Genomic DNA, 12,712 nt, shown 5'->3' on the forward strand with positions numbered 1-12,712 from the left:
ACAATATAGATGGTATAAAAATACTTAACTATTTGAAAATAACTATAAAGTAAGATACTTCAGCAATTCCATCAATAAAGTTTATTGTGTACCTATTATGAGTAGGTACACATAACATAGCTCAAGTATATGCTAAAATGTTAAATGTGTGAAATAAATAATAAATTCAATAGAAACAGGAGAAGAGAGAGATCGTATGATCTAAATTCATTAGGAAGAGATTGAAAAAGAATGTCTAAGAGACCCACTTGCCTAAATAAGGGTCCTTGTTTGAGAGAAGTGAGAAATATAATTGGGTTACTGGAGCCAAATTATGAAGATTAAAAATTAGGCACCAACAGTTAAACAGAATTCATTCAGTCAGTAACACATACTGAAAGCACTGTGTAAATTGTGAAAACCAGAATCAAGTTTATTTCCTACCTTCAACAAGCTACTATTTCAAGAGAAAAAATATGAAATGCACAAAATAAGTATAATAAAAGGTGACAAGTAGTAATAATGCTATGGGAGAAATGCTATGGGAGTTTAGAAGCGATAAGATTAATTCCAGATAAAATTATTCAAGGATGTCTCTTTTTTTTCACAACAAACAGGAAATGTGCCCGTGTTGTAACAAGGTTTGAAGGAGGTACCTCTCACACATGAGCATGAAAACCCAATAATCACACCTATGAATTACAAAAGGATCTAACTAAGGATGTCTTAATAGTGCTTCAGTCTGTCCGAACACAGTATTAAACTGGGAAAGATTCAGAGAAGAGTGCCAGAGTCTCTTCATTATGTACAAGAATGTTTGTGGCATCACTGTTCACAACAGCAAAAAACCCAGAAGGGAAAACCAATGTCCAAAAAGATGAGCATAAACTGGTATAGTCACACAAAATGGTATATAACTGTTAAAAGAAATAAATTACAATGATATGCCATATGGTAGGCAACTTCTGACAAGGCTCCCAATGTCCCACCCCTGCCTCCTGGTATTCATACCTTCGTGTAATTTCCTCACCTTGAATGTGAGGTGACTGGACCTAGTGACTGGCTTCTAATGAAGAGAGTACAGCAATAATAAGGGGATGTAAATTCTGTAATTCAGTTACAATAGACTGTGATTTTGTCTTGCTGATATTCTCTCCCTGGGTCTTCTCATGTGCTGTGATGGAGAAGGCCACCTTTCAAGGAACTGAGGGTGATCTCTGTTCAACAGCCAGTAAGAATCAAGAAGGCTCTTAATCCAATTCCATAAGGAACTTAATTCTGCCAGCAACCACTGAGTGAGCTTGGAAGTAGATCTGGCCCAGTTAACCCTGAAGTGACTATGGGCTCAGGCAACACCTTGATTATAGCCTCATGAGAAATCCTGAAGTAGAGGATCCAACTAACCTGTGCCTAGATTCCTGACCCACAGAAACTGAGATAATGAACAAGTGTTGTTTTTAACCTAACAAGCTTAGGGCTCATTTGTCACACAGCAGTAAGTAAGACACAGAACAATATAAATGAATCTTACCAATATATCACAGGAAAAATGTAAATCCAAAAGATTATATATATATATCTCAAGATATATTTTTGTCAAGTGAAAAGCAATTAAACAGACTTTTTAGGAATACAAGTAGATGCAGTAACACTACACAGAAAAAAAAGACAAAAAGCAACATTGAACACAGATTCAAGATCATGTTTACCAGGGGTAAAGGGTAGTGGGAGAAGACAAGATGTGGGAAATGTGATAAAGGGAATTATATGTTTAGTAAAGAATATTAACATTTAAGTTGAGCCATCAAGAATGGGCAAGACTGTCATTCAGAAGTCAGAAAGAAGGAAATTCCAGATAGAATAACTAAGTTAAAGCACCAAAGCAAAGATCACAGGTATTTTTGGGAATGAGCATGTTGGCCAATTTGGTTAAGTATAGGCCATTCAAAATAAGCAAGAAGTCTGCTCTTAAAAAGAGGCTGGGATTGCATCAATAAGTCTGAACTTGATTCTGTAGGCAACTGGTAGAGCAAGGAGCAATTAAGGACAGTTAGCTGAAGGTTTTAGTGCTAGGAACTAAGTAGGTTTCAAGGAGATTGATCCGACAAGCCTGAGTGACACAGATTAGAGTAAGAGACTAGAGGCAAAAAAGAAAAATCAATTAGACAGTTATTACTGAAGTCTAAATTAGTGTGAATTGGGGCTTTAATTATTCACTCATATAATTCAGTGTTTATTGGATTCCTTCCTCTATGCCAAGCACTATGCTAGATCCTAAGGATTCAACAAGGTAGGAAAGATCCCTCCTATCATGAAGCATATATTCTGATTGGAAACAGGCAATAAAACATAAGTGATAATTTTAGATTGTTATAAGTGTTTCCAAGGAAATAAACATGGTGAAGCACTAGGAAATAACAGGGAAGTGAAGAGAAAAAACTTGAAAAAGAACAATCAAGGTGATACTGAAGTAGGACTGCAGAGAATGACAAAGACTATGAAGGCCACAGGAAAATGGAACGGCATTCCAAAGCAGGGGTAAAAGGCCAGGGAGCAGATATTTTAGGCTTGCGGGCCCTCTGTCTCTATTCTAACTACTCAACTCTGCAGTTGTTGCTTGAAAGTAGTTACAGACAATACACAAATGAATGGGTGTGGCTGTGTTTGAAGAAAATGTTATTTACAAAACAGGTGGTGGTCCACAGGCCATAGTTTTCTGACCCTGTTCTTAAGAAATAACAGTCCTAAAGAGTGCTGAAAGAAAAGAAAATTGTCATTTACTGCTATGGTAAAGTAAAGAAAATAAATAGGATAATAGTCGAAAGATCATTGTGATATGCATTTTAAATTGGTAGACTATTAGAACCTTCTCTATTACTACCCTATGTTAATCCCTTCCTTCTGTAAATGTGTATAATGCTTGTAAGCTGTTAGGAATTCTTTGGCTGTAAATAATACAAAAGCCAAATAAGATTGACTATTTAAAAGTAGGAGATTCTTTTCTCACATAATGAGAAATTTAAAGATGGAGATGGTTCAGCAGCTCAAAAATATAGATCCAATCTCTTTCTATCACTCCATCATACTTAGTGTGTCAGACTTTCATCTTCACAACTCTTGCCTCATGTTATAACTCCTGAAATCTCATCTTAATTGATGGCAGGAAGAATGGGTAAATCCCCTAGAGGATACCAGTGATATCAATCCTTCCAAACCCTCTTAAGGGGAAAGCAAAACAAAAATCTTTTCTAACAAGTCCCAACAAACTTCCAGTTATATCTCAAAGGCCAGACTGTACAATGTGGTGTGGCTACCCCATCTTTAAGAGGAGAGGGGGGGCAAAAAGCAAGTTTCTTTATTTTCCAGCCTCTCTGATAGAGGCAAGCAAGGTAGACAGGGATTGGAAATGGGAGTTGAGTTACCCAATCAACAATGACTCAACCATAAGATTTGGTGCATGTCTTGTATTTGAGATGGTTTAGTTCAACTCTTTCATTTTACAGAAGAACTACAGTGGAAACTTATAATTCTTCGTGTCTGACATCCAACTCCCCACCCTTCCAACACACACACACACACACACACACACACACACACACACACCCCTTCTTTAAAGCACTCCTATCTCAGTTTCAGAGAATTCTAATAAAAGATATAGCTAACTTCCCACACCGGAAGACGAAGAAGCAGGATTCTTCTTTTCTCTCTCTCAGCACAAGCCTGGGGGCAGGCACATTATTTAAGCTCAACCCATCAGGGGATCCATCCCGTGATCTTGAATCTTGAACAAGGGATACAAGGAAATGAGGCTAGTTGAAGGGCACTCATCACAAGCGACAGAAATAGTATGCTGATCAAACTGCCTGCTATGAGAACATACTGTGGTTTTTGTGGTCTGATCCTCCACAGTTCCCTTGATTTCCTCATTTTCAGCCTCCCAGTAATTACTAGTTGTTTTCCCCAAAATCTCATCTCCTTTTCTTTTGGAATAGAACCCCACCCTCTTTTCTTCTGGAATAGAACCCCACCCTCTTTTCTTTTAACAAGACTTTTTTTTAAACTGATCTTTATGGTGGAATAAGACTATTTTCCAATCTCTCTTGTAATACTGGTGTGGCCACATGTCCAAATAGTAAGCGATAAGATGTAAGCAGATCTATAGACTGCAAATTCCAGGAATGCTTAATTCCTTCTCACTGGATTTCAAGCATAATAGCTGGAGCCTGAAAGGATAATTTAGACCATGAGGTGGTTGTTCTCTTCAAATACATATATATTATTTTATATCTTGTATAAATTATTTCTGTTATAATACATAAATTAGTTTATGACATTTTAATTTTATATGTAAATATATGTAACTACTATCAATAGAGTATCCACATAATTTATTGTTTGGTAACAATGGACAATTTTATCCTGGATATGAGGCATATATGGCTATATTTGTACATATATATTTCTTTTTAAGACAAAGCAATATTTCTCTTTACTACAGGTAACATATCACTGTTTTTTGTCCCATTCTATTTTTTTAAAGCTGGGTGCCACCTACTAAACTGACTGCATGACCCACTAAATGGGATACAACCCACAGTGTGTAAAAACATGAGTCCTGAATAAGCACTATGGAGACTATACCAGGAAATCAACAAGAAGGACTCTAACAGAAGTTAAACAGCTTGTGTTTATGGTTAATAGCTTGGGTGACATATGTCCCAATGTATGCAGGACATTTCCCGTTATATCTGTTTTCCTGGTATAATTTTTAATAGCATCTACTTTCACTCTCAAAAGTGTCCGTTATTATTAGACAATAATTTTGTCACTCTATTAATAGTAGTTGTAATCTTTTGAAATATTTCTGCTAAAGATATCCATATTCAAACCTTAGAGAATAGAGGCAGGATGTGTTTGGAATGCCTTTCACTGGAACACCAGGGACCCAGCCATGAGACCTTGAAGATACTGAGAAATTCCTATTTTTGTTTCACAGGTATTCCTGCTATGAGACCTAGAATAGCTTTATATCTCCTACATTCCAACTACCCAAATCCTATTTAGGCCAAGCTATAAACCCACTTTCTTCCTAAGACTTTCCTTAATTCCTCTCTTGAGTGCACACTGGCCTCTCAATATTCTGAACTCCAAAGGCCATTATGTATAGTCTATACAATACAACTTACCAAATATGATATTATATTATTTTCTAATTGTTTCAAGTACGTAATCTATCCAATTAGGTTGTAAACTTGCTGGGTGCAGGAATCAAGCTTTATATTTCTTTGTGTTACTTTCAGACTTACCACAATTCTTAACAAGTCATATATATTCAGTAACTCTTAAAGTCAAGCTTGCAATTCCCAGTGCTTTTTTTTGTAGCCAAGAGCAATGGGTTTTGGAGTCAGAGAGACTTGGGTTCACAATCCAATCCCGCAATTTATTAGCTGCATAATACTGGGTAATTTACCTACTCTCTTGTAGGAATAACACTAGAGCCTAGTCTATGATTGTTCTAAGAATTAAAATAAATTAGATGGTGTACATGCCAAGCACATGGGGAACATTTAGTAAATAGAAGCTACCATCATCATTATTAAGTCATCATCAAACCTCTAGCAAAATCATCCATGAAGCAAAAGAAAAGATGGTAATGCTACTGATTTTCTTCCTTTTTATAAAAAAAAAACAACAATAACAACAACAAAAAAAAAACAAGGTCTTGCTATATTGCACGGGCTGGTCTTGAACTCCTGGGCTCAAGCTATCCTCCTGCCCTGGATCCTTAGTAGCTGGGCTCACAATCTTCCTGTCTCCACCTCCCAAGTAGCTAGGACTACAGGCCCATGCCACCACACCCAGCTCTTCTTCTTTTTGAATATGCCATAGTTTATTCCTATGCAGGGTATGAATAAATAATTTTCTACCCTACCACCACCAGACACTTGATTACCAACATATTATTCCACATCTAGAGATCAGTCTGATCCCAGGTTAATTCAAAGATATGAAGACAAACTAGATCAAATCTTGAACTATGATTTGGTCCAGAATATTCACAGCTACTCTTGTTATACCCTTGAATGGAGCTTAATTTCTACATCAGCCCAGAACCAACATAATTAGGGCAGTGGTTCTCAAATTCTTTGATCTCAGGGCTCTTTACAGTCTTAAAAATTGAGAACCCCAGGGAATTTTTGTTTATGTGGGTTATATCTAAATTAATATTTATATTAGAAATTAAAACTGAGGCCAGGTACAGTGGCTCATACCTGTAATCCCAGCAGTTTGGGGGACTGAGGTGAGTGGATCACTTGAGTTCAGGAGTTCGAGACCAGCTTGGGCAACACACCGAAACCCCATCTCTACAAAAAATACAGAAAAAAAAATAGCTGAGCATGGGGGCACATGCCTATGGTCCCAGCTACTTGGGAGGTTGAGGCAAGAGAATCACTTGAGCCCAGGAGGCAGAGGTTGCAGTGAGCTACGATCACGCCACTGCACTCCAGCCTGGATGACAGAGCAAGACCCTGTCTCCAAAAAACAACAAAAAAACCATAAATAAAGTACGTATTAATTCGTCTTAAACACATTACCTGTTAACAAAAAAAAAATAGTTTATGAAAAATAACTAGGCCTGAATACAACAAAAGATTAAGAAAGGGAGAATTCACTCTCTCTGCCTAATTTCAAGCTGGGCATCTGCCTTCAGGCCCAGGCTGGGACTAGAACTTACACTAACAGCTTTCCTGTTTCTCAGGACCTCAGACCTGGATTGGAACTACACAAATGGCTCTCCTGCATCTCCAGCTTGCTGAATGCAGATCTTGAAATTTCTCAGCCTCCATAATCACATGAACCAATTCCTTATAATAGATTATTCTATATTTATTCATATACACAGTTGTCCCTCAGTATTCATAGGGGGATTGATTCAGGAACCCTCCACCCCTGTAGATACCAAAATCCATGGATGTTCAAGTGCCTTATATAAAATGGTGTAATATTTGCATATAACCTACGCACATCATCCCATATATTGTTAAATCAGATTACTTATAATACCTAATACAATGTAAATGCTATGTAAATAGTTGTTATACTGTATTGCTTAGGAAATAATGACAAGAAAAAAAGTCTGTATACGTTTAGTACAAACACAACCATCCATGTTTTTTCCAAATATTTTAGATCCAAGGCTGGTTTAATCCACAGATACAGAGGACTATATATATTGTATTGATTCTGTTTCTCTGAAGAACTCTAATACAAATAGCACTCTTTTTTTTAGACAAGATCTCACTCTGTCACCCAAGCTGAAGTGCAGTGATGCCATCACGACTCACTACAGCCTGAATTCCTGGGCTCAAGCAATCCTCCCAACTCAGCCTTCCAAGTAGCTGCGACTATAGATGCGTGCCATCACATCAGGCTAATTTTTTAATTTTTCTGTAGAGACAGGGGGTCTGGCTGTGTTGCCCATGCTGGTCTCAACCTCAAGTGATCCTCCCACCTCAGCCTCCCAAAATGCTGAGATTACAAGTGTGAGCCACCATGCCCAGCTGCAATTTGCATTTTAGAAAACTCGTATTGGCCATGTGTTGGCCAACGACTTCCCAATACTTTTATGATGAGATCAGAGATGATATTAATGAAAGTGGGCTTTTAAAAATATTACAGCATGAAACATGTTAACATTTGGAAAATTGGTATAACTAAATAAAGCAACATTTTGCTTGATTTGAATGACTGCTTTTCTCCTTTACAAAATCAGCTTCACTCCCCCTGCCATTTTCCATTATGTTACAATATAGAGCATGGGTAAAAGATCCAAAGTATAAGACAGATCAATAGATTTTAATGTAACACAGTATGAAAAGTTCATTGACATGGCTTCAGATTCCGCACTGCAACTAGCCTTTAAGAAACTACCACTTGTGGCCAGGAGCAGTGGCTCACACCTGTAATCACAGCATATTGGGAGGCTGAGGTGGGCAGATCACAAGGTCAGGAGTTCAAGACCAGCCTGGCCAATATGGTGAAACCCCGTCTCTACTAAAAACACACAAAAAAAATTAGTCAGGCGTGGTGGCAGTTGCCTGTAGTCCCAGCTACTCAGGAGGCTGAGGCAGGAGAATCACTGGAACCCGGGAGGCAGAGGTTGCAGTGAGCCGAAATCACCCCACTGCACTCCAACCTGGCACAACAGAGTGAGACCCTGTCTTAAAAAAAAAAAAAAAGAAAAAGAAACTACCACTTGCAGAGTTTTGGTGCAGTCACAAAAATGTGCACAATTATCTGAAAAAGCTATTAAAATACTCCTCCCTTTTCCAACTATATATCTATGTAAGGAGGAATTTTCTTTACATATTTCAAAACAACATATTGCAACAGACTGCAGAAGCAGACATAAGAATCTGTCTCCCATTAAGCCAGAAATTAAAGACATTTGCAGAAATGTAAAATAATGCCACTTTCTAACTAATTCTTTTGTTCTGGAAAATATTTTTATGAGAAATATATAATTATGTTAACATGTTTTATTTTTTAAGGAATTAATAAACATTTTTTAAATCCTCAGTTTAATTTCTAATTCTTACAACATATCTAATACTAGATTAAAAGACATAACTCACATAAAGGAAAGCTCTTCGGGATCATTTCTTAAGAGCAAAATGGAGTCCTGAGACAACAAAGTTTGAGGGCACTGCCTTAGGATATACATGAGACCTAGAAATAGGAAAGTCTTGCAGGATGCTCGCCCTGCTCCATTACTATAGCAGGGCAAGGAGGCTTTGCAGGGAGGGAGGGCTGTGGTGCAAACCACTCCAGTCAGGGCTGAAGGGAAGTCACAGCAGGAACTCAGCGCAATTGAATGAGCCAGGGAGCTCTACTGAGTCCTGACAAAACCAGGAGATACCTGTTCACAAGCTATATAAGCCAAAGGTTAGAACCAAGAAAGCAATAGGGCAGGAAGCACTCGGTATACCAGGAACATCACCCCGCAGAGCCAAGGGAAAGCAAAGGGACCCTGACACGTCCCCATAACTGATTCCGTGAGCCATCGACATAGCCAGGGCACCATCTCAAGGAAAGAATCCAAGAAGATACCTGAGAACCTAAATATTTGTATATAAGAGAAATTAAACACTAGCCAAAGAAATCAATTCTAGATTGAGCTAAACTTTAAAACCAATCGGACATTTAGATTCTTTCCTAATAATCAATAAGTAAATGCTCGTGAAAGGAACCAGATCGGTCATATACAAAAATAAATTACATTTTCTTTGCCCACAAAAGTAATAACATACATCAAAATTGTAACCTTGCTACATATAACTCAAGTTTCACAGAGAATATGAGCATGGGAGGGAAGAGGGAAGGCTGGAACTATGAAGGCAGAATGGCATTGCTTTTGTCTTGATTCTGTTACTAATTATCTGACTTTTCTGAAATGAGGATAGCACCTGGTCTGCCTTACTAAATAAGTATATAAAAATCTATAAACTTTTCTTTTTACCTATAGAATGTGATTGCTTTTGAGGCACCCACAATAGAAAATCACATAGGTCATAGCCCCTACCCCACAGGCTCTCACATTTTAGTAGGGAAGACACAAGTAAATCAGCAATGACAGAGTGAGATCAGGGATTCAATGGAGGTAGGCAAAGAGTGCTCTGAGAGTAAAAACGTGGACATCTACATTCAACTCTGGGTGGCGGTCTCAGAAAGGTTTCCCAAAAGAGATGAAACCTCGATATTGAAGAGTAGGAGTCTTAAAAGGAAGGAAAAAAGGACAATCCAGGTAACGGGAAGAGCATAAACAAAGGGCAAGGAGGCAAGCGACGCAGCCTGAAGTTGTGATAGAGGAGTAGATCCTAATGTGCCTTTTAAGCCAACTGATTTTTTTCTTCAAAAAAAAAAAAAAAAAAATGTAGTCCCTTAAGGATTTTAAGTCCCAGCTCAAGGAGAAGGACCCCAGGGGCAGCCCTGGGCACACAGGGTTAAACAAAGAGAAGGCCTGAGGAACAGGATACAGAAAGTGGCAGCGCCGCCAGGTGATCCAGGAGATCCAGCGAGGGGGCAACGGACACTTCAGGGCACCAGAGTTTGCTCTTCCGGCCTGAATTCCCTGGGGACCTTCTGCGATCCCTCGCGGCTGCAGGCGGGGTAGGGGACCGGTGCGCAAAGCTCTGGACAGAAGCAGTGTGAGGACGCTGAGATTTAAGCCCACTCCCCTCCAGCCCTGCCCGAGCAGCCTGGAGGGAAGATGTCCGTCTATCCCCTCGCACTCCTCACCGAGTGCCCACCCTAGCCCACGGCACCAGGACCCCTAGACTCACCACACTTGGGCCCCAGCCTCCTCGGTTACCACGGCAACGGCGCAACGCGCGAGGCAGCGCCTCCCCCTGCGCCGTGGTTCCGGCAGCGCGGGAAGGTTATTCTTGGTTGCAAAGGCACAGGAAGCCAGAGGGGAAAACAGCCAGGAATTATCTAGATAATTTCAGTCTGTGGGTGGCGTGTCGGTTTTTTCTTTGTTTTGTAAATTTTCTGTTATACAGTATTTGTTTTACAGTTTAAAAATAAGTTGTGCATATTGGTTGTTGGCCTGTCTTATCTTTGGCTTTTAAACGAAAGAATTTTCTGGAAATATGAGGTTGCATTCTAAGAACTACAAAAGATTATATGAATAACCCCTTGCTTAATTTTCTAGTTATTGGATATTTTTCTCCCATGGTTTATGGTCATTGTCACCAGCAAAGGAGTGTTTCAGGCGACCTCACAAGTGCCAAACTACCTTAGGAGCGGAAGAAATTTGGAGACTATATCCCTCTTGATTCAGAAATTCAAGATGCAAAACACAACTTTAAAAGGGGGGAAGCAATGGAGGTGGAGGGACAAGGGGTTCGAAAGAAACCAGCAGGGAAGGGCCAGGCATATCTAGCAATTATATCAATGTTCACATGAATCACATAGTGAAAACAGGGAAGTTTTTGTGCTGAAGGCAGGTGTGAAGGAAAATACTCATTTCTTTACTGTTTCTACCAGGAGTCCATTAAGGAGTAGGTGAATGTTTTAGAGGGGCTCTGAACATTTGTGCTGAAGTTCGAATAGCCTAGTTTTGAAATGAATATTTGACCTAAGGCCCAAGCAAAATTTCACCGTTGTTACAGTAGGTAGTCAGGCATGAGCAGAGCAGGCTCCTCTATCCCCCACCAGGAATGTCAGGCGACCATCAGGTGATAGGCAGTTGTTAACTGTCTCTCTAAAATAATAATTGGTTGCAGCCAATGCCAGGAAAAGGCACTCTCCCAATAGATAGAAAACATCTGAAACTGGTTATCAGCAGCTTCCCCATAAGATCTCAGGAGTTAGGTGATGTGAGAAACACACTCACCTGTCCAAACCCAAAGAATGGACTTAGAGGCATGAAGAACAGCAAAAGAGAGACTTTTTAATAACGGTCTTGCAAGATCGGGTGTCTGGTGAGCAGGCACACCCAGTGCAGTTTCAACAAGGAATTTATCACCTAGTGTGCAAGTCCCTACCCTGGTTCCTCATAGGCTGAGTACTATGGGGTTACAATCTTCCCCACCGTTGCACAAGTTTCATTATCCCCTTATAAGGTTACATCTTGTCTCCTTCACCACTTTAAGTTTTGATTTCCCAATGACAAAACTTTCTTTCCTTTTATGGATTAGCCATCCCACCCCCTATATTTTTTTCTCCCTCCCCTCTGACTTCTGTGAGTCTTATCACTCTTCCCAGATGTCTGTAGCATGCGGCTTGTCACATCTGCAAGGGAGCTGCCCGGATTTGCCAGTGCCTGTTTTCTGAAAATGGACCACTTAAAAAGTACTTCTTACAGGTGAGTAGGCTCAAGGATACAAATTAAGAGTCAAAATGGTGGAGTTTAACTGGTATATGACCTTCTTGGGTACATTCAACTGGTAAGAGAAGAATGCCTCAAGTGATCATGCATAGAACTGCAATAAACAAACTGCACATGCTCTTCTCCCAAGTGCTAGCAGGCCACTGCACATGTGGATAGCCCATCCCAAGAGAAGAATCAGGGGAGAAGGGACGCAAGACCCCAGAAGTATGACACCACATAAAACCCTAAGGCCGGGCATGGTGGCTCATACCTGTAATCCCAGCACTTTGGGAGGACAAGGCTGGCGGATCACGAAGTCAGGAGACCAAGACCATCCTGGCTAACACAGTGAAATCCCGTCTCTACTAAAAATACACACAAAAAAAGAAAAAAAAATAGCTGGGCGTGGTGGTACGCGCCTGTAGTCCCAGCTCCTTGGGAGGATGAGGCAGGAGAATCACGTAAACCCGGGAGGCGGAGGTTACAGTGAGCCGAGATCACACCACTGCCCTCCAGCATGGGTGACAGAGCGAGACTCCATCTCAGAAAAAAAAAAAGAAACCCTAAGTCAAAGGTCAAACTGCACTTGATCTCTCAAAGTCACCCACTTGGTCCTTTCCAAGTGTACATTACTTCCTTTCATTCCTGCCCAAAAGCTTTTTAATAAACTTACACTCCTGCTCTAAAACTTGCCTCGATCTCTTCTTCTGCCTTATGCCCCTCAGTCAGATTCTTTCTTCTGAGGCAAGAATTGAGGCAGCTGCAGACCCATACAGATTCACCACGAGTAACACCATCATAAATCTGAACTTTCGAAATACAATAAATTTGAATTTTTTCAAATATAATTATTAAATT

The 12,712-nt window shown here is 39.8% G+C and overlaps 1 protein-coding gene and 1 non-coding gene across 6 annotated transcripts in view; both read right to left on the minus strand.

The window, feature by feature from the left end:
• Positions 1-12,712, minus strand: part of ANKRD45 (ankyrin repeat domain 45) — a 73,630-nt gene that overhangs the window by 50,527 nt on the left and 10,391 nt on the right. The window contains exons 1-2 of one of the 5 annotated variants that reach the window (XM_063627378.1): positions 4,008-4,031; positions 3,652-3,760 (exon numbers count right to left, since the gene is read on the minus strand). The exons of 1 other annotated variant lie outside the window; for it this stretch is intronic. The gene's annotated coding sequence lies outside the window, so the exon portion shown is untranslated. Of the gene's footprint in view, positions 1-990; positions 1,012-3,651; positions 3,761-4,007; positions 4,032-6,251; positions 6,299-10,322; positions 10,375-12,712 lie in introns of those variants that run through there. 3 more of the 5 variants (XM_063627379.1, XM_063627380.1, XM_063627381.1) reach the window with 3 other exon arrangements.
• Positions 587-690, minus strand: LOC134735045 (small nucleolar RNA U13). The gene has a single exon (XR_010117906.1). It is a non-coding gene; the product is annotated as a small nucleolar RNA U13 (small nucleolar RNA).

The sequence above is a fragment of the Symphalangus syndactylus genome, chromosome 12, assembly GCF_028878055.3.
Source record: "Symphalangus syndactylus isolate Jambi chromosome 12, NHGRI_mSymSyn1-v2.1_pri, whole genome shotgun sequence".
Classification (NCBI taxonomy): Eukaryota; Metazoa; Chordata; class Mammalia; order Primates; family Hylobatidae; genus Symphalangus; species Symphalangus syndactylus.